Genomic DNA, 23,719 nt, shown 5'->3' with positions numbered 1-23,719 from the left:
AATACCAAAATTTTTCTAATTTAAAATACTGTTTCATCTTTCAGCATCTGTTAAAGGATAGTTTTAAGTATCTATTAATTGCAGCCAATGATATGATAATCAATATTAAACTATGTGGTTAATATACTTAAAATAAAAAATAAATTTCTGTCTTTCAAAAATTCTTTTTGGGCTTATAACTTCTGACCCTGACTTGAACCTGACAGCCAAAATGTAGAGGCAGCAAGTTACTATTCAACATTACCCAGTCTCTTTGAAAGGTTTGTTTCTTCTTGTATACTTGGCATTCCTTTAAGTCGTATAAAGAAATATTATTATTTAAATTTAATGAATTATGATAACTTATATTTTTAAAATTTTACAGTAACTAAAGCCATGCTGGAGTATACAAAGTCCGGGATACGGAGAGATTCTTGCCTCTGACTATTCCTGTTAACTGACATAGGAAAGCCCATCTGAAAATTTAATATCTTGGCATCCTACCAAACACACCTACTTCAGAAAATTGCTAAACTTTTTGAGAGAAAAATAAGCTTTTTATCTCTCTGAAACGAAGTTTAGAGCTTAGTATTTCAAAAAGTATGGATTCAGATTTATGAAGTTATTAATGTTATTAGTCTGATGCTCCTCTCTGCTCTGTATGTCGTTATTCTTCCATTCAGCGTAGCATAGACTAGTGTAATACCACCCATGAGCACCTGAAACATTATCCATTCCTCTCTTGTCTGGACGCTCCTAACATTGTATAACTTTGTGTATCTCTCTCACAGTTTTTATTTATTTGTCCAATGTCATAGTTAATAGACGCACACACACACCCCTTGTCTTAAGCTTTGTTATTGTTGAAAATGGGTATTCTTCTCCTTTTAAGTTCTCACCCCCACATGAAGACATAATTGTATGGTGGGAAGTAGTGTGGCCTTTCATCCCAGCTGGACTGAAGCGCACATCTTAGTCTTGAACTTACTGGCCGCTAGAGTGATTTAGCTTAGAAACAATTTTTCCAAGCCTCAATTTTTGTCATCTTCTTTAACATATAAGATGATTTTCAAGAATAAATAAGATAATACATAAGTAAGAATAGACTCTGGCAAGCAATAAATACTTAATAAATGTCAGCTATTACTGCTTTACTTGAAAAAAGTGACCAAGAAATAAATATTGGATAATTTACTTAAGAAAAAGCACATCAAGTTTTCCTCCATGCCAGTGGAGGGAACAGAACAGTGTACATGGAATTATTAATCAAAGATTTTTGTGTATAATGAGAGATCTATTTTCAAGTCCATCTCCAATTGGGATTCTTTTTACCCACAGGAATATAGTTTACTTAGTAGGGAAAATAACTGTTCTATATGAATATTGGCTCAACTTGCTATAGTTGTGAGAATTTAGGAAATATATTCAAACTCTGTTTCAAAATGTTCTAATCTGTTAAATATTTCCTCCATGTAGCTGTTTAATGATTAAATTAGATACTTTCTGGGAGGACCAGTGTTACATGACTCCAACCTTTCATTCAAGGTGAAATTCTCGTTTCTGAGATTGCATTGGTTTGTATTCTTTTTGTTAGAGAAGAGAATAAGTGTTTTAGTAAGTGTTTTTCCAAATTTACCATAGATATGTTGCTATCTTTTGAGATTTTGCATTTATTCCATTCTAGGGGTATGTAAAAAAGCTATATTAGGTCAGAATTACATTCTCTTGAATTCTACCATTGAATTACATGACTGACAACTCCACCAATCTGAATTTACAGTCTCATCTACCAGACATTAAATCATAGAGAGAAAGCAGCACCAAACTAGTGAGTTTGTTCTTCATTTGTATAAATCAGGACTTTACAAACTTATGTTTTACTACGTTCCCCTGGAATATTATAAGATTATGTTTTTGTGACACTGATAGTCAGGTACTTATATAACAGAGAAGTTCCAGAATAGTACATCTGAGATTGAGCATTTCTCAAGATAATTTTATCAATCACAGAACAATAAAATCCTCTTTTAATAGAGAAAATTTAGTGATTTGTCAATAAATCTTTGTTGTCTTTATAAAACCCTAAGTTGAAACACTCCTTCAGCTGTTTCGTCTCCTTTTCTATCTATATGTGTTGAATTCTGCCTGCTATTAGAGTCCCAGATTCTGGTACCCATTTTATAATAAAAAGCTAAATTAAAACTTGGATTCTAAAGAACTACCTTACGAAGAGCATAGGATAAAATAAATAAATGTAAATTGAAGTTAAAAACTTTAGGAGAAAGAGGCAGAAACATAATCATAGTAGAAAAACTTAATTTACAGGTCTCAATATGTTCCTTAATATGTAGAAAGTATAGTTAGCACTATAGACCAATCTGTAAAAGGTAATTAATTTAAATGGAATATAAACAAAATTTAATAGATGTGTGCCTTAAATTGTGTTTCCCCCAAAAGTAGACACTCGATAGTTACTTGGATACAGTTTATTTCAATGATGATTCCAAGAAGCAGAGGAGAGAGGAAGGCAAGATGTGGAAAATGGGGAAAAACAGTAAGGTTGTGTTAATGAATGTGTTGTGTTAATAAATATGAGGGCTTTGAGGACACTCTGAGAAACATGTAGTAGCCTGCCTCAGAGTATCTCACCAGAGGATGGAGAAACTGGACATCAATCCATCAATCTCTTCCCATATTGGTTGTGATTCATGCCCCACCTTCCCAAAGACATAAACTCATCTCATTTTTAGTTTGGCTTGCTTGAACAGAGCAAGACCCTCTGTTTACACCATAAGCACTCCTGCAGATCAGAGAGACAAAGCTTGAAGTAAAATGCTGTGAACTCTGGGGAAATTGTCTTTCCAAATTGTAAGTAAACTCAGAGGTAGGCCAAGGAATAGAGTATCAACATTTCGCCTACAATACTATCTTTCAATTCAAAAAAATAATAATGATACAACTGCTTTTCACGTGTCCACAAACTAATTACAAAAAAGCAATGTATAGCAGAGGGAAAATGGAATTTATTGTCAATAAATTCCAGAAAATAGAAATAGGAAAAACAGAAACTGCCTCTTGCTTTAACTATACTATTCTTCTAAATTAAAGAGTAAAAAACAACCCCAAATGTAAAAAGAGAAACATTGAACACTTTGAACTTCACAAAGAAATCTGTACAATGATAATAAAATTCACAGCAATAATTGGGAGAAAATTAGGATATAAGTTAAATTTCATCAATGGGAAGTAAATACACATAATATAGTAATGTTAACTAATATTCAATACCAACATAAAATAATAATGTGTATCTATATGTGTTGTAATGAAAAAGACTAACATACTGGCAAGGAAAAAAGCAGAATAAATTTATGAATATATTTTTATTAAAAAATTGTGAAGTTATGTACTCATATAAGTATATAAGCATATATGGACATACATGTATTTGTCTAACAACTTGCTTAAAAAGATATGGAAAAATAACCATGAAGCAAATTGTTGCAAGTTAATGCACTGGAAGTGAAAAAAGTATATAGTAATACCTAAATGTGGCAAAACCAGAAAAATGCAAATTTTCAATACAGATGTTTTCATTGTCATTTCTTTCTTTCAATCCATCTGTGGTGTCCATATTGCCTTTCCTTTCCTCAGTAGTATTATTCACAAGCTACGCTGCTTCTGCCTCTGGATTTTAATCCTTATGTAGAGCTCCGTTTTATTTTCCTCTTTCATTGTTTCTTTTTCTTTGGTTCCTAAGATGATAGTTTGAAAAATTAATTTGATTCCATTTATAAGGTTTTTTTTTAATTCAAAACTTTTTTTGATTCACTGTGACAGTTGATATTCAGCAGCTTGTAGCTGATGAGCATTAAGCTAATTTTGATAACGTAGAGAATAAAAGAACAATTCCTCAAGCTTTTGAAGAATTAATTAGGTGACAGTGTGTGAAAATAAGACATAATTATGATGATTTTTCTCTTGCTCCAAAGCTGGAGGGTTCAGGTTACAGTTTTTGACTTAAATTTGAGCAGGTGAAAAGGCCTTTACAATTGTTGATACATTGATTGGTTTGATTCCCATCAATACAAAAATGTTTAAAAGTAGGTATTTTATTATTTAGTCGCTGAAGTCTAAAGGCTAGACTAAAATCTGTAGCAGATGATAACAATTAACAAATTATGAAAAATGCTTCATTTACACTGTTTAAACATTTGCTTTAATGACATTCTCCTAGATAAATAACATGTATTTTCATTTAAAAATTAGGATAAATTCCACAACTTTGACAGCAGGGAACATGACTCAAAGTAATCGTCACTGTTCAATTTCTGGGACACAAGCAATATTTAAACACATAGTGACCTTTCCCTGGCAGGAGGAGGAAGTTTAAGCACTGCTCAGGAACTGCCATTTAGCATAAAATTCCAATCAAAGTTTAGATTATGCCTGAAAGAAAATCAAGATAGTCTCAATTCCATTTCCCTCTCTCCTTCTTGTGGTCTAATATCTTTAAAAAAAAATTCACTAGGCAGATCTATCTGGATTCTAATACATTTATGAATTATTTTTATAAAAAAATGTGAGTTTATATGTTTATATCTGTAAATAAGTATATATGTTTATATTTCTAAACAATTTGCTTGGAAAATGTGGAGAATCTAGATAAGCAACTGTTTCTTATAGTTTTAAAGTAAATGTTGGAATTTGGCTATATTTTCAGATTTCAAATTTCATGCCACTCTAGATTTATGAATGATTTTCTATTTCAGGCAAGATTTCTGCTTCCCTTGAAATCTCAGTGTTGGGAGGTCTGCTACTTTGTCAAGAGTGAGGATGTGTGACTTCCCAGGCCTAGCTGGTTTCTTTCTGCCCTCCTTTCTTTCAAACCTCTTTCCATGACAGCTAGTCGTCAGTCTACCTTCTCTCTGTTCCAATCCTGCTGCCAACTCTGGATATCCTGCTTCACCAGCCCCAGCCAGCCTTCTGTTCATGTTTTGTTTGTTTATTTTGTTTGACGTTGTCCTAGCTGGAGATTCATCCTTTTATTAAACAACTTGGGACATAAATATCTTTGAGACTGGAACTCTGTCTTTGAGGGGACACTCAGTCCCTGAGAAGAGACAGGTTTGCCCATAAATAATTAAACTCCAGTGACACAGGAGTGACAAGTGAAAAATGTTAAGAGAGCCAACAGATAGAGCGCTGTCTCTGGAGGAGAGCCTGAAAAAGCCTCGCAATGGAGAGATAAGGAACATTCGGTATGGGCAAGAAAGGGAAAAAGGGCACAAGTGGGAAAATAGATGATTTTCTCTCCAGGAATCATGAGTGAAATACCAGGCAGTTGTAAATAGGTGTGCTGTGTTTTGGATAATACGCTTGACGAAGATTGCTTTTAGTGTGAGATGCTAGAGTAGAGGAAAATAAGAGTAAAGATACAGTTTGGGGAGAGTGGGAACCATTTTATTTCCCCCATTATATTCTTCTCTAGGTAATATCAATGCCTTCCTCTACCTTCCATTGTCATCTTTATGTGAATGATCAGCATTTCTAAGCCAGACAGTTTTCTTTGATTTTCCTCCCCAAAGCTTGAGTACACAGTTGCATATCCTAGTCGTAAGTCCTTCTAGTTCTTCTATGTGGGATGCTGCCACAGCAGAGCTTGATGAGTAGTAAGTAGGTCTGCACCCAGGACCCAAACCTGGGAACCCCAGGCTGCTGAAGCAGAGCAGGCGACCTTAACCACTACACCAGCAGGCTGGCCCTCAGTTTTCTTGAGTTCTTGTTCTCGATTTCAACTTTCCCTGTTTCCTATTTTTATTCCAATTCCAGTGGTAATTAGTTGTATAACAGAGAATTTCTTTAATAATTTATACTCAGCTTCCTTATCTGAAAACTTGCAATTACCACCTCATATGTTTTAGAATTGAGTCCATAGATGTAAGTGCTTAAACACTGTTCAATATATGGTAACTGTTTAACAAACAATAACTGTTATTATTTATCAGGCATCATCACATGACGTTTCACTCCCCTCTAATGAGATAGTAAGCTCCTTGAATACATTGATTATCTCCCTATCATTCATGGATTTTAACTTAAAAACTAGGCCAAAATAGAGATTTGATGAATGATGGCTAAGTTTGATTTATGTTAGTTAACCTGACTAGTAGAACTTGATTTTTATTTTTGAGACATGGCATATTTTTCAAGTTGATTTTCTTCATTTGATTTGCGTTTATAGTGTCCTTGCACTGTGTTATTCTAAATATGAAAAACCATTGAACATCATGGATGTTGCATTGTCTTACTTTTACTTGCACTTAACAAAAGGTGCTTTGACAAACTCTTCTGTGTATAAGGTAACAAATCAATGTCACAAAGAGAACTATTTTTGCTGATTTACCACTTATATCTAGGAATGCTTCCGGTAGCCCCAGGCCAACACTGAAAGCAATGCAATGCTTAAAGTGAATCTGTGAGCTTGAGCAGTGCTCGAGCATATATCTCTGATATATGGGGGATAACATAGTTCTAATTATTTCTAGACAACTCTTTTTCCTACAAAAGTGGTTTCTTATTCTGGGAGCACATTCGAATAACCTAGGGAACCTTCAAATAAAGTAAGAATGGGGAAAAGGGGCTGGCATTAGTAGATTTTTAGCTCTGCAGGTGATCCTGGCTGCATTCAGGTCCTAGAACCACTGCGTATGCCCCAGTATCCGCTCCTTCTAACCCCCAATACAATATTTCTGTGCATCCGCACAACTGCCCTGGGAACTCCACTAAATGGTTAAATAGGCCCCACAGTAAGCAAATTCCAAGAGGAAGGAGTTCTTCCTCCATACTGCCTGTGGACTCCAGACTGCAACACCTGCTCTTCCATGGGTCTTCAGACTGCCTTCCCGCCCTGCAGATTTCGGACTTGTCGGCACTATCATAGCATGAGTCAATTCCTTAAATAGATCTCCCTCTCTCTCTCTGTATACACACATACATTCTATAGGTTCTGTTTCTCTAGAGAATGCTGATTAATACACAGCTTTATCTTTAAAACTCAGAGACCCGTTTACAGATGAGCAAACTAAAGCCTGGAAAGATGAAGCAGCTTGTCAAGACCACACAGCTAATTAAGGACCCTGTGGGTTGTTGGAACCTGTGTCTGTCTGACTCTGAAGACAGAGCTTGGCTCGTAACCCTTTATGGCCAGTGAGAACACTTGGGAAGCATTACGTCATATGGTACAGGTTAAAATGAAGTAGACTTGCAGTGTTTCTAAGATGGAATTAAAGGTGCTGTGTCCTCCGGTGCTCAGTGCCACCACAGAGTTTGGATTTACCCCAGGGACTTGTTTAGAGAAACAGACCCTTCAATATATCCCTCTTCTTAATAGAAAACACTACACTTTAAAAGTTTTTTTGGTCGACAGCACATTAATTACCGCTATTTCCAGTTTGTAATCTATGAAAACCCCAGGGTTGGGAAAATAAGGTTTAAAATGAAGCAAAACACTTAAATACAAAGGACTACCTTGGAACTAATGGGATTTCTACAAGCACAGTTTCTCTCAATATATGCTTGCTTGGATAGTTTTTGCCCCACTTGCTATTTTAGGCTATTTTTACAGCTTTTGAACCGACATGAACCAACCTTGTATTTAGCTGCCTTGTGGTGTAGAGGTGTTAATTACCTCTTTCAGGTACCCACGCTCTGCACTAAACTCCCCCAGGTGGACCCAGGCCATCTTTCTTGCCATCTGTTACTCAGGTGCTCTGGGGCGCCTACCTCCCTTTTATCCCTCAATAGTTTCCCCATTGTTCTCATTCAGAATGGCACTTACATTTTTATTAAACTGCAAAATAACAATAAAAGCCTAAACAGCTCCTTAGAGGAAAAAGTGCTTAATCATAACAGTATTGTACAATCTCTGCTCATCCTTATGAGGTTTCTCAGCATCACTGTTCGGGCCTGTGTTTATAAATGCATTCTTGCTTTGTAATTAATTATAAGGCTGTAAAGAGAGTCTCCTGGTTGGAGCTGTTGACTGCAGGCTTATTCCTTGTTCCTTTTTTAAAAACTTAAAAAAAAAAGTGCAACTACCATTAAAAATGAGTTGATAAAAGGGCTGGCCTGGTGGTGCTGTGGTTAAGTTTGCACCTTCCACTTCAGGGGCCCTGGGTTCGCCGGTTCGGATCCTGGGTGTGGACCCACACACTGCTTGTGAAGCCATGCTGTGGCAGCCCTCCCACATATAAAGTAGAGGAAGATGGGCACGATGTTAGCTCAGGGCTAATCTTCCTCAAAAAAAAAAAAAAAAGAGTTGACAAAGTAAGGGGTGTTAGAAGGACCACAACATTTATATTCTAGTCTTTACGTGGACTTTTGAATGAGTTAAAAGCATATTTGTACACAAATACACACACAAAAGCAATGGCTCTCACACTTTTCTATGTATTTCTTCCTGGATTTTGAGTAATTCCCTTCATACACTTAGTAATTAATATACTTCAATTGAACAATGATGTTTAAATAATGCAACATTGATTGAGCCAGCCCACAATAGAGCTGGTCTTCTGTTTATGTCCCAGTCTTCCCACTCTTCCCCACCCTAAACTGGCCAGAATACATAGTGTAAAATACAATGATAAACATTAGGGTAGATTTCCCGTCAGTGTAACTCTATTCACTCTAGAATAGGAAGTTAAAAGTCTGAGTAACTCCTTGACATTTATTCTACAAAATTGAGCTGATCCCCTTTAGTCTAAAATATTGAAGTGTACCACAAGTCATTGCCAGTTTTCTGTTTCTTGTTTTTTTGCTGCTGAGTCCTAACCCTTTCTATATTTCATTTTCCCTTTCATTTACCCAGTTCCTTCCTTGGCTTTGCTCACATGCAGACAGATGACGGTGGTAGATGTGCACAGTCAGAATTTTGCCTCAGATCAACACACACTCCATAAAACATTCATGCACACTCAGAAAAAAGGCAGAGTCATCTGCAAATTTCTCTTTATTTAAAACAGGCTTACATTGGAAAAATAAAATAGAGACTTTGCATCACTTGCGATTTTAGAAATATTATGGCTTTAGTAAATCCTATACTCTGTATTTACTATAGTTGGCAGCCACATCAACCTTCAAGGTTTACTAAATTTGCCAGAGCCTGAGGAAAAGAAATAATACATTGGTGAAACTAGACTTTGTACTGATCACAGAAGATTGCAGATGTAACTGAGCCTGAACTAAAGAAAAAAAGTAATGCTGGGGTTAAGATTGAATAGGTGCAATATATTTAGCAGCATGGCTTTCTCAAGCAGTTTTAATGTCATGGTGTTATGGACCATTTCCTCTGTTTTCATACTGGTTAGCAACTTGAGATAACAAGACTACTATTGACACCAATTATGAGTATGGAAAGCAACAATGGAAGTGCTGACGTTCCTTGCCATATTTGGAAGAATTCCTAAAAGTTCCTGGCCAGTAGAAATTCTTATACTCTATCTTATTTATTACTTTTTACAATGAGTGAATGGAATTTTCATTTTTACTTGCCCATTGTATGTGTGTGATGTATCATGGGAAAAATACCAAAAGATCTATGGTTTATTGGCTTCAAGCAGAGCATGTCATAATCCCATTTTGGGCATATAAATGAGCACATCGTAAAAATATGAACACATATGTCACAAATTACTCCATAAATTAATTGCATTTGGAAATATAAAACTATGTAATATAATATACAATATGTGCGTAAGAATGCATTATATTCAGCTAGTCTCCAATTAGTGAAGTGGTTCTACTTGTGGTAGTGAATCTGTGTAAGTCAATGTATATTAACCTTTGTCTCATATATTCAATAAAAAAGAGCCACATCTTGTACTCTGCTTTGGCGGCCCGGGTTCAATTCCTTGGCATAGAATCACACTACTCATCTGTCAGTAGCGATGTTGTAGTGGCAGCTCGCACAGAACAAGAAGGACTTACAACTAGAATATACGAATATGTACTGGGACTTTGGGGAGCAAAGAAAAGAGAGACGAAGATTGACAACAGACGATAGCTCAGGGAGAATCTTTCCCCAGCAAAAAAAAAAAAAAAAAAAAGCACCATTTGAAAAAGAAAAACAAAGAGCCATGTTTTCTTCACAGACTTAATGATGGTAGTGCTGGCCATTAATGAGTATGACTAAATTTTCTAAAGTTGGCAGTGGCATAGTGATGATGTTTCCATGGTAAGAGAGTGACTGCTTCATTAGAGACAGCAATTTCACCTGAAATGATATTACAGTGAAAAGATGATCTTATCGTATTTTTGGCAAGATCTAATATGTTCTTGTTGTATGTGTAAGTGAGAACTAAAATATACTGAAAAATAAGTCCTAGGAGTCATTGAAAATGAGTGTTTGAGTATTGTGTAATCAAATGAAGAATTTTAAAACTTTGGTTATTGTTACCTCTAATGTTGTATAAAGTAAATAAGTAACTGAAAATTTTATATTTGGGGTATTTTGTCAATCAAAGATATCTCTGTATGAATGTTAATTATGTATGATTTTAAAATGAGCCCTAGAAGGCAGTGAAGAATAAAATCAATATAATGTACTTCCTAAAAACATGTATTGGGAAATGTGCAGTGCAACCTATAAAAAATTCTTTCCAGAAGTAAAGTCCTTAGACCTCACCATAATTTAAAGGATTGTAGGAATAGAGTAATATTTTCAAACATCTTGATGTGAAAGTCTTCTTGGCTTAAACAGAGTACTGGGGACTGGATTCACCTTCCCACCTGAGACAGTCAGGTTACTCTATCACAGACAGTGGTGCAGGGAGGAGCCAGCCAGGCAGAGCTGGACAGATGCCCTAAGTTGGGGACAGAGAGTTGAGAGGCTGAGCAGATCAAGGCAGACAGATTTCACAGGGCAGAGTACTGAAGGAAACAGTGCTCCACAGAGAGAGAACGCCAGAAATCTTCAAAGAGCCGCCTCAAGGATCCAGCTGAGTACTGATCAGTGTGTATATCTGAGGAAACTACCTGAAGCTTAAAACAAACCACCCAAAAGATTAGAGGTAATAGTGACTGGTGCTCACACAGGGCTGAGGATAGTGCCTTTTCATACCAATTACACTAGTGACCTTACACAGAGGCTTTTGTGTCGGCAGTGGGAAATAATGGAACCTAGATGAACCCTGAACAGATCCTACCCACCAAATTTCAATGTCAAGCCTGAAAGTATCCAAATGTTTCCAAGTAACTAAACTGTGTTCCATAAAAAAGCTCTAGAATAGTGATTAGAGTACAAACATACCTAGTACCTAACAAGGTAAAATTCACGTCTGGCATTCAGTCAATGAAAGGCATGCAAATAAGCAGGTAGATATGACCTATAATGTGGTGATAAATCACACAGTTGAAACCAGCCCAGGGCTGACAGATGTTAAATACTAGAAGACAAATATATTAAAACATGTATCATAACTATATTACATATGCCCAAAAAATTAAGTAGAGGAATAGAATATATTCAAAAACATCCAACATCCAAATTGAGCTCCTAGATACGAAAACCAAAATGTGTCTAGTGAAAATTACACGGACTGGGATTAACAGCAGATGAAGTTAGCCAAAGAAAAGATTAATCTTTTGAAGACATAGCAATAGACCCTATTGAGAATGAAACTCAGAATTCTTGAAGGAGATGCCTACAGTGGCTTTATCTACTTGCTTCATTACACTTCAAATCACTCCAGTCTAGTCCCTGCCAGTCCATTAAATATGCTTCCATAATGTCACCAAAACCTTCATTTTAATCATCACTATATGTCATTTTTTCCACAGCATTTAAAAAATATCATTCCATTCTTTTTAGAAACAATCCCTTCCTTTGTTGACAAATGACAACATTCTCTTGATGTTTTCTACCACCTCTGTGGCATTTCTTTTAACTCCTATTTTCTTCACATTCCACAATTACTGGTATTTTATAGGATTCTTTTCCGGTCTTTCTACTCTTTTCATGACCCATGTTCTCTCTGTATTACTTTATCCATTTTAATTTTTACAAATACCATCTGCATGTCTATGATCTCCAAATCGTTTTCTCTAGTGTCTCTTTCCTCTTCTTCCGTCTCATGTTTCATTTGAAATCTGAACATTTCCACTTGTACGGCCATGTAAGTACATCACAGTGAACATGTCCACATTTGAACTCATAGTCTTTTGTACCCCACATCTTTCAGAAATCTTAAACTTACCAGCATCAACCATTTGCTTAAATTAAACCTTAAGTATTTTCTTCTCTTTCAGCCGATCATTGAATCATTCTAGTAAACCAATGAAATATGTCTTCAATTTCTCAACTTCTCTCCAATCTTATAACCACCACCAATTATGAAACTCATCACGAAACTTTTTAATTAATCCCTCATTTCCAGTCTTGGCTTTGCTCCAGTCTCCACTTCCCACTTCAACCTTGCTCACAGAAATCACAGATGAGACTATATCTCTTCTCTGGTCAAAACTATTCAAATGTTCCTCATTTTGCTCCAGATAAAATTTAAACTACATACAAAGTTTAGGAGGCCAATGATTATTGGCCTCTGCTTAAGTTTCCAGTTTCACCTCTTTCCCATCACACCCTGAATTGCAAATGGATTTCAGATAAGTGGGAGGAAACCATATTTTTCTGATTTATTTAGCTAAGGATTGAGAACGTTACAGAAATGAATTAGGTACATAAATCGGGGTCAAGTATAGTGAAAATTTTTGCAAGGCTCTTTCCTCGCCTTCAAGTTCTGACAGGATGCTCAGCTGCTAAGTGCTGTCTCTCTCTTCATGTGGGGTACACTGGAATTAGGAATGAAAACCGAATCTTGCCTTAACACTTCTCTGTTGTACTTTTACTTGCATCATCATTCCATGAGAACTTAAAATAATAATCTCTCCACTTCCATTTATCTGGTTCTAAAACCAAACTCAGCACCAACATTTCTTCGTCCTTATCCTGCCAAAGAAAGCAGAATCACTGTACAGCTCAAAAATGTTCTTAAAAACCATTATTGCCTTCAAAGCGATGGTCCAAACTGCCTGCAGTATTGTATTGCATGTTCTTATAGTTATAAACTTTTTGAAGTTGGATAGTCTACACACCATCTTTTCAGTCTGTTAGTCTTAGTAGTCTTCTACCACGCTGTCTACAGAACCTAGCACGTTGTCTGTAATTTAGCAATTAGCATTTAATAAATCCTTGATTAATGATTGAAGGATATTATCTGCAAGGTGACTTTTTTCTTTCTGTTCATTTTATCCTTTACCTCTTGATTACTTATTTCTGATTCCAGACTTATTGATTTCACTTGTTAGGAATCTTAGGCTTACTGTTTACCCTGTTCTCCCTAGGAATGTCATCTTTACAGTTTAGAGTCTGGACTCTGAGACGTCAGATTCTAGGATTTCTAATTTATCTGACCCTAATAGGACACTAATAATGTTGAAAGGGACCTTAGGCTATTTTTAAGACCATGCCCTCAATTCATATTTTCCTCTAAAACAAACAAATCTAAATGCTATCACAAGTGGGATCATAAGATTCTTTATAAACATTTTGTAGATAAGGAAACTTGTATCTTTTTAAAAATCAAATGGTTTGTTTATAGTAGAAACAAACCTAGGTAAATCCTTTCATTGTATCACTATTAAATGTTCTTGTATTATATTCAAGGCATCAGCAGAATTTATGTGTGTGGATTCTGTAAAGTTTTGTGGAGTTCTAGGTATGCTACATTTGAAAGAGAGAAGATTTTCAGAGATTAATGAGGTTAATATATTTAAGATTTGTGATCAAGCCATATAAAAGTTTGCTTTATACATACTTCCTGTAAAGCAAGCTAATGTTGGAAAATAAAAATGGGAAACTCAGTTTGTTATTAGGTAGCGACAAAATCCCACAGATTTACATTTAAATACGTATTACTATCTAAGTGTCTAGAGAGGTATATGCCTCTGTATATGTGTATTCAAAGATTCCTTATCTTACTTAGGTTATTAGATCACTAGTACTCTAGCAAACGTTTGCTTTTTTTTAGTATCTCAAAAGCCTAAAAGAGATATTTCTGCTTCTAAATACTAATCTAAGAAAGTAATTATTTAGATAATATATTAATATAGTAACACATATAGTGACATTCAGCACATAGAATCCAAATGTAATTTTTCCTTTTGATAATGATTGGTGGGAAATATATCTAATTTGGGTGACTACTATATTAACTTGAAAATAGTTGAATGATGTTCTTTAATGTATCAAAAAATGATCTTTGTATCAAAGTAATGATAAACAGCAAATCACAAAGGCCATCTGTGTGACAGCTTAGTAACTAGGACTACTTAGCACCTGAAAATTGTTTTGTTTCCTTTTCTCTTCTTTACAATTGAATAGGTACAACCTAGATTATTTTAATGAAGGTAGTTGGCAAAGAAAATAATGAACACAGTTGTACGTATTTAGGGACTCTAAAGAAGTTTGGCACTTCTCTGTGTACCCTTGGGCCTGTTCCAAGTCCTGATAGATGCCCTAGCAATGTCTTCACATGATCACCTTTGTATTTCTTATCATTTTTAACTTCTAATTTATTACTATTTCTTTTCTCACTCAAATATTTACTTTTACACCCAAATTTATTTTCATAACTTCATCGTCTTTTACTCGGAGGACCCCCCCAAATTGAGGATACTTTAGATTCTCCAAACCTGCATTTACTCCTGATTATGTAATGAATTGTGTGGCTAACATTGTTATTTAGCTACATAAAATTTCTTGCTCGTGTTTTATTTACTGACAGAACATGGATTTTATTTGGGGATGAAACATATGTTGTTATATCTACATTTCTGCTGTTCATTGCTGTCACAGGTAGATATACAATGTAAATTTGGCCCAATAACCATAGCAAAGTTTTCTGTGGATCTGAGGAAATCAAGACATAAAAGTAACTTCTCCTTGTTGTTTCTTATTATTCCAGCCCAGCAGCAGGAGAAAATAGATGGAACAGATGTTTTCTCACCATGAGGCAACTATGAGATTGAAAAACTCATACTAAGCAAAGACAGAGGGAATAAGGAACATCAATGAGCCAACAGACCTATAGCGTTTACCTCCAGGTTTCTACTTAAGTAAATAAATACACACATAAATGTCCGTTTGGTTAAGCCAGTATAGTTGGATTTCTGTTAAATACAGTAAAATTGAATACCAGTCTGGTACAAACTGCTATTTAAGCTGTTGATTTCTCTGTTTTACAACTTCCAGTTTTCCCTTGATTTGACAGTCAGTCTAGTGCAGAGATTTCAATGGCCCCAAATCAAGCAACCTTATGTGAATTGAAGGCAGAATACAATCACAGGGTAAACATAGAATTTTGCTTCTGCCCCCTTACAACCTTAAAAGGAAAATGTTTTGATTTTATAGAATAATGTAACTCACTGGCTGGCTTCTTTGTCTATACAGTATTGAATATTCAGAGTCAAGGTTATAACCCAAATTTACAGTAACATCAGCTAGGTTACACAGGGCAGATAAATTAGACAAGGACCATAACATTTGGTTCAAATATTTCACCTTGGAATGCTTTAACAGCATTAAGAGTGTAAGATGGCCAGGATGGATATTTAAAAATTCTGTCTCATCACTGAAACTGTGGAAAACAAATTAATTCAAAAGGAATTAACGTTAGTGCCACGTAAGTCAGCTCCATATATATTTCCATGGCTGTGTTTTTGCAATTATTAGATTTGATTCTTAATTTTACACGTGACTAGAATTCATTTTAGGCCAAGAAGAAAAGACTCTTAAAGCCAAATATTTCTTCTCTCGCTACATTAACAAGTACTAACAAAATATGTTAACATATTTGGTAAACATTGGCAAACTCTTTGGGCAAAGGTCCAACTATAATGAAGTTATCAATTTGGCATGTGTAATAAAGACAACCAAATTCTGAAGAGAAAAATCTGGGAGATAGAGCTAAGAAGTTAAGTGATGAAATCAGTTTCCATAAATATCTTGACATGTATCAATTGATGGCTGAAATCTAGCAAAGGGAAATGAATAAAAAATATCAGAACCAGCACTTTGGTTAAAAAACAAGCATAATGATAATAAGAGGAAGTCAACTCAAGCAATCAATCAAAAATCAAATGAAAAACACCATATAAATACAAATACTTAAAATTCAAAGTCATTACAATTTAGAGACTCTGTGAGCATGTTTAGAAAACATTTGGAGATTCAGCTGGTTGCCAGCTCCATTTGAGTCATCAGTGTCAGGACCCTGATTTTAAAAAAAACCATCTAATGCACTTTAAGTCTGATTTAATAAAACAATAAGGGGAGGTTCAGTTATTTTCTAATCTAATCTGGTGTCATCCCCACAAAAGCAGCATCAGTATCATCTGGGAATTTACTAGAAATAGAAATTCTTGCCACCACCTTCTCTTTCCCTCTACCCTAAACCAAGGAATCAGAATCACTGTGGGTGGGGCCCAGCCATCTTTGGGTAACAAGCCCCCCAGGTGACTCTGACAGGTACTCAAGTGTGAGACTCACCGCTGTGCATCATGTTTCTCAGTAAATGAGTAAACTAAGGTAAGTAGTCCTGGCAGAGAGCGAATATTCAGGAATACGAGTCAGTGAGAAAACTATGAATGTTTACCTTAGGAAATATATAACATTCACACATTTTATGTGATTTTCACAGTAAACAGTACCACATGGAAGCAGATTTTAACTCAACGTAAGGAGATGTTTCAATTGATGAGTGGTGATTCTTGTATTTTAGAGTATATAAGATCCACTTAGAGAAAGTTTTCATACTTCTAGGGAGGGTTCCCTTAACCAACATTTTTCCTAAGAACCAAAGTTGTTTTAGAATCAGGTGGTCTCCTGAGAACTCTGGGGAATGAATGAACTGTCTAGGGAAGGAGCAAGTGTTCATCCCTAATAGTTGAGGGTGACAAATGAATAGAGCTTTTACACAAAAAAGGGGTTTTAATCCTGTCTCTAAGATCCACTGCTATGCTGAGGTTTTATGACTTTATTTCAAATTAAAATTTTATAGGGGGGAAGAATTATTCCTCCACTTTCTATGTTTTTCTGATTGTCTAAGAATTAAACTGACATGAGATAGAACAACAGGAGAAAATCAAAGTCTAATAAGGTTTACATGGGAGAAACCCAGGAAAACTAAGTAACTCGTCAAAATGGCTGGGGTCACCATCTTAGATACCATCTTCAGCTAAAGACAAATGTGGATATTGGGGGTAGTGGTTTGGGACCTCAAAGGATTGGAAGGCAATCTACGTGGAGATGGAAAAGCAAATGTTTGGTAAACAAATATTTGCTAGGCCATCTATAGACAATGGGACCTGAGAAAGAACTTTGATAAAAATGGGCCTTCCGAGGTTCCTTCCTTTCTACCACACCTAGAATTATCTATGGTGATAGCTCCTTCCTGAGACAGGCCTTCTATCTTAAATTCTTTCAGGCAGTTAGTGGGAAGGTCTAAGTTTCTTTTGGAGTCTTTTGTTATTAAAAATAATCAAGCCAGAAAGACACATTTTGGAGTGGTAAATTCTGTTCCCCCACAATTTCATGTAGTTTAAGTAGACAACTTGTTATCTTAACTGTTCTTTAAATCAATCAAAATAACAGGTTTGCAGAGTTGATGAGTAAGCAGCTTTCTTAACTGATGGACGATGTCTGTGACTGATTTGTCCAGGTGTCAAATAGGCACAGCTCTAGTCTATAAAGATTGCAACATATAATCAGATTCATGAAAGACCCCAGCATTTAGGGCAATATGTCTTAGGTTCCAGTTCCGACTATGCCTCTTACTTACCACTGGTGACTTTGGGCAAGCAAGCTTTGAATTTTCTCCTTTCTTAAGTCAGAGGTACACATTGATTAATGCCTATGTTGTTATAATAGGCCAGGTTGCTACTCCTGGAAAAATTCTCCCTTTGGGGGTTCTACACCATCCAAGAAACTGCTTTATTAAGGTAAAATCTTCCCATGCTAAGCCACAGGCTTTTTCACAAATTGGGTGAGGCTGGTGTCATGAGTAAGATGACAGACATTGTTATAGTGCAGTAGTTTGAATTTAGGGACAAAGGTCATGTTTGATTTCTAAGACTAATGATGTTTTAGAAAGGAGATCAAAGAGGATTGCTGCTTTGACTTAGCATGTGCAGCCTAGCCTGGGAAGGTCTGACCTCTGTGTAATTCTCCAAGCGCCATGTCTTTTCTCTGATAGCTGTCTCTTAGCGAAAAGTGCTGCCTCTTTGCATCAACACACACTGTGTTTTCACATATATCATACATGAACATACCAAAAGCACATGCTTGGATATACATAAAAATTATATAACGTGTATTGTAAATGTTTATGTTTAATTGCATATTAATGCAGATGTGTACAAGTTACGTCGACAGAGATTATTGAATTTCAGTTGATTAACTGGCACCAAGAATGGAATAGTTATTAATTCCTAGTTTATTTTAAAATCTTGGATTGAGCAAAGTAAATAATTTCAGTTTTCTCTAATTATATTGATAGTCTTTCTTTTCTTAGGATATTTATGTTTGAATCTGCCCACCACCTCATCCCTCTTTATTTTTTTAAATTTTTTTTTAAAGATTGGCACCTGAGCTAACAATGGTTGCCAATCCTTTTTTTTTTTTTCTGCTTTGTCTCCCCAAACCTCCCTCCCAACCCTGGCCCTAGGTAAATAGTTGTACATCCCAGTTGCAGGTCCTTCTAGTTGTGGCATGTGGTATACCACCTCAACGTGGCCTTACAAGCTGTGCCACGTCCATGCCCAGGATCCTAACCAGCAAAACCCAGGGCCACCACAGTGGAGCACAGGCACTTAACCACTGGGCCATGGGGCTGGCCCCCTCCCCATCCCTCTTTGAATAGCAGTGTGTGATAAGCCTTATTATGTCTTTTTGCTATCAGATTGTGTGTGAATGTAATTCTGGATTTTCGTTTCCAAACAGTGTATTAGAAAGAAACTTTTTCTCCATCTTTTTTCTGTCTTTACCAGAGAGCCACTTAAGCCCAGTGGCATGACTAATTTGTAATTCCATTTAGAAGAATTACCCTTATTTCTGGTATTTTGCTCAGCAAGAATGATAAAGCCTCAAACGCTAATTACCAATTTACTACTCAGGACTTTCACAAGATGAAGTGTTAACACAACCAGGCTTGACAGCATTATCATCAGTGGTTTCAGTTTTTCCCGTAAAATTCAAAAATAAGTAAAAGCAAATTGTGGTCAGAATCAGGCAAAACTGTCATCCTAAGCTCTACTTGGGCATGGCCAAATTTCCTGATGCTTCATAATTCAGGTCTCGTTTAATGGAAGTTTCAAGTAATTCTATTTTCATCTAAAATGTGTTCTTCAAAAAAGGTTGTGTGATGGTATCATGATTGAAAATCTTTAAGAAGGCATTCTTCCAACATATTTACATGGAAACACTCAGTTACATTGACTCCTTCATGCTTCCTCAGAATGATACCTTCTACCTCAAGCACAGGATAAACAGTTGGGGAATTTTAAATCATTATTTATAAAACTTTTATAACAGGATATGAAGGAAATAAATGATTATAATATTGTCCATATATCTCTTCTTAATTGTTACAATATAAAATCATTTAAAAATTCAAACCACGTACACAGACAAAAAAATAAAGTTATTTCTCCTACTCAACTTTCTAGTCCTTCTCTCTATAGATAGCCACTATTAATATTTTCCTGTACTTTATTCCAAAATACAGATGCAAATAAAATTGTACACACACATGCACACATGTGCACACATAGACACCTCCTGACATTTTTGTTTACACAAAAAGCATCATACCATACAACTTTGTACTTTGCCTTTCTCATGTCACCAATATCCTATATTTTTTGAAACCGGGCCCCTATTGATGACAATTTTTACTCTATCATTTTCTGTGGGGTGCTTTATCTATAAATATGTCCATAGATTAATTTGGAATTAGTAGCTCATTAACAAGTACTTATATTTTGGATATAGGCAAATAGTCCTCAAAAAGAGTTATACGAATTTGTGTGTTCACCAACAATGAATGAGAATGTTCTTTTTATTTTGATATTGAATAGAAAGTAAGCAAAAAGACTGATTAACTTTTCTTTAAATTGACATCTATCATGGCAACTAGGAAAAAGAATATATTATGGATATTTTAAAGTGGCATAACAGCTCTGACAATGACTTTTAATATTATAATTATACTACGATTTCTGTAAATGGTAAATGTTAATATTGTATAGAAACTTCCAGGCCATTTTCTGGTATCATGTTGAGGATCTGAATGCTAGAACTTGCCTGATTTAACAGGAGCTGACTAGTAAGCTTGAAATAAGCTTAGGGATAAATATGGTCTGAACATAAAAGGATATTTTATCTTCTATAGATATTTCACATTCTAGTCAGTGAACTATCAATAGTAATTGACAATCTATGACGGATACATACTTCACAAGACAGTTATATTTGAGTCTCACCACAAACTTCTAGGTTGGGGTTGTTATCCTTGTTTTACAGATGGGTAATTAAAAGCAATTGAGTTTGTGTTCTAGCTTTAGTACTAAACACAGAAAATGACCTATTGGATTTGAACCCAGATTTCCTCACTCCAAGACCGATTGTACTTTTATTGTACCACACTATGGAACACTCAGCACTGATTGAGAGTATAAGGCAAAATCTTGGTACTATTTGAAAGCACTATGTGAAACATAGGCGATTATTTACGTATATGTATATTCCACAATTAAATATATATTATATACATTCATAAATTACACAATTCATGGAAGACAAAGTTTTTCAAGATTTGACGAGTGTTCCAAGATCATTTGTATTTTATGTGTCATTACAATATGTATACATAATTAGATTATCAAGCTAAACTTTTAAAACAGTTGTAAATATCACTGACAACTCAAAAGTCAATTATATAGAATATTATAATTTGATCTCCATTATGATTTTGCTTTTGTCAGTTGCAATAATACAAAACTATTTAAATTAAGGAAAAGTTAAATATTTATTGCATTTATGTTTAAAGGCTGATGCAGCAGTGTTTAAGCTGTTGATTAGAGAAAAGAAACTGTGCTCAGAAATTCTTAATTGATGAGCTAATTTGGTTTGCACATACTCTGAAAATTTCCTTTAAGTAACACGTATGAAGGTAAATGAACTTCTTACCTTTAGATTATCAAAATAATAGTGTGCAGATTTACTTTGAATATGAAATGAATGAGCTATATTCTTGGAAATATCCACACTACTTTACTGCATTATGTTTTGGTCAACAACAGCATTTCTTTGCTTTTTAAAATGTGTTTATACTCATGTAGGAGACAGGAATTTTTCTTCTCTGGTTCTTTATTATACTTCAGATGTACATAGAAAGAGTAAGAATCAAACCAAACACACAAAGATATTTCCAACTTAGTGAAAACATTTTTTTTCCTGCTATTGTGATATGGAATTTTATTCTGTTGTGGAGAGGTGAAAATTACAATTATCCATAATTTGACACTCTCAAATTCTCCAGATATGATAGATCAATGAGGTATCATCGATGAATAGTCTTCTTTTAAAGAAAGGGTATAGTCATCATGGAAACAGTTTTCATCAAAAAAGTAAAAATAGAATTACTGTATGATCCAGTAATCCCACTTCTGAATATTTGTCTGAAGAAAATAAAATCAGTATCTTGAAGAGACATCTGCACGTCCATGTTCATGTTCATTGCAGCATTACGCACAATAACCAAGATATGGAAACAACCTACATGTCCCTCAGTGGATGAATGTATAAAGAAAATGTGGTATATATATATATATACATATATATATATACAGTAGAATATTATTCAGCCTTAAAAAAGAAGGAAATCCTGCCATTTGTGACAACATAGATGACATTATGCTAAATGAAATAAACCAGATACAGAAAAACAAATACTGTGTGATCTCACTTCTATGTGGAATCTAAAATAGTCAAACTGATCTAAGCAGAGAGTAGAATGGTGGTTGTCAGGGGCAGGGTGGGTGTCAGGTGGAAATGGGGAGGTGTTGGTCAGAGTACAAAGTTTCATTTATAGCAAAGGCAAAAATTTCCCTGATTCCCTTCTAGGTTCTTTCGCTGGCCTAATAATTGACATAGAACAGATTAACAGGAGAAAAATTTAATTTCATAAGTATGAGAGCCCATAAAATATGAAACTCAAAGGCAGTCAGGCAATCGAGCTTTGTATACCATCCTGAGCTAAGGAGAAGACGGCAGGGGTCAAGGGTTTCAAAGAGGAGGAAGAAACCTCACAGGAAGATGAGAAGAGCAAAAGTTTGGTAAACAAATGTGTGCCGTGACATGCAGATAAGTCTTTCTGATATAAAAAGTTATCTCTGGTAATAGCTCTCTTTCTGGTACAGGCCCCCTTCTAAACTACTTTAGGCAGTTAAGGGAGAGGTAAAATGCTTTTCCTGACTCTGCTGTGTCTTAATTGCCTTTAGCTCGAAACAATCCACGTGCCAAAGTGGCACATTTTGGGATAGCGTATTCTCCCTTCACGGTTATGCAAGATGAATGAGTTCTGGAGATCTAATCTAGGGATGGTGACTATAGTTAATAATACTGTATTGTATGCTGAAATTTGCTAAGAGGGTAAATCTTAGGTGTTCTCACCACAGAAAAAGGAAAGAAAATTTTAACTATGAAGAGTGATAGGTGTGTTAACGTTTGATTTTGGTTATCATTTTACAATGTATACACATATCAAAACATCAACATATATGATTCCTATTTGTCATTTATATTTCAATAGCTCTAAAAAGAAAAATAGATATAAAGAGAGGTATTGTAATGCAGGAGTGAACCTGTTGAATGTACAGCCTGAGGTTAGAGGTAGATTGAAGGCTGACTTGGAATTGCAATTGGGAAGGCCTATTACTTGTGGCAAGTGCCATATAGCCTAGGTCAGTATCTAGAATTATTGTCGAGAGAAGTTGTGATCAGTCAGGAAAATGGAAGTGAGAATCAAAAGAATCAAACATAATGACTAGTTGACCCCTCCACTCCCCGCAAAGTAGAAACAAACTTTGTCAGTATATGGAAAAATCAAATGCAGAATTCAGTGAAAGGAAGTGGCTGAGAAAGTGTACAAGAGTCAAGAAGAGACAGAAATGAGGACTAATCTGATACTCTTCTTTACTCTGTCCCCAAAGTTTCTCACTTCTACTCTATTTCAGTAGCTAAGCTATAAAACACAAATGCTAGTTCTTGTGGCTATTCATATACTATTAAAATGCCAATGGTAATATTTTGTTTGTTGGTGTTTTTTGTTTGTTTGTTGTTTGGTCTTATTTTTTCAGTCAGTATTTGTGTCTTGAACTCAGAGGTCAAATAAGAAAAATTTGAATGCCAAATGCCACAAAGGGTCAAAACATTAGTGTGTAAAATGCATTTCAATTATTTTCTGAATAATAGGATAAATTATTCACTATTTCTACCGTGGACTTAGCATCAGGTTAAAAAAGGAAACTAGAATCTAGATTCCATTAAAAAAAAAATCGGAACATAGTTAGATGTTAAAGGAAAGCTCCCTAGCTGAATTCAGGATGAGACAAACACTCTAACCTT

Source organism: Equus caballus, chromosome 1, assembly GCF_041296265.1.
Source record: "Equus caballus isolate H_3958 breed thoroughbred chromosome 1, TB-T2T, whole genome shotgun sequence".
In the NCBI taxonomy this organism is placed as follows: Eukaryota; Metazoa; Chordata; class Mammalia; order Perissodactyla; family Equidae; genus Equus; species Equus caballus.
The sequence above is the reverse complement of the archived record's forward strand: the minus strand, read 5'-3'. Positions refer to the sequence as shown.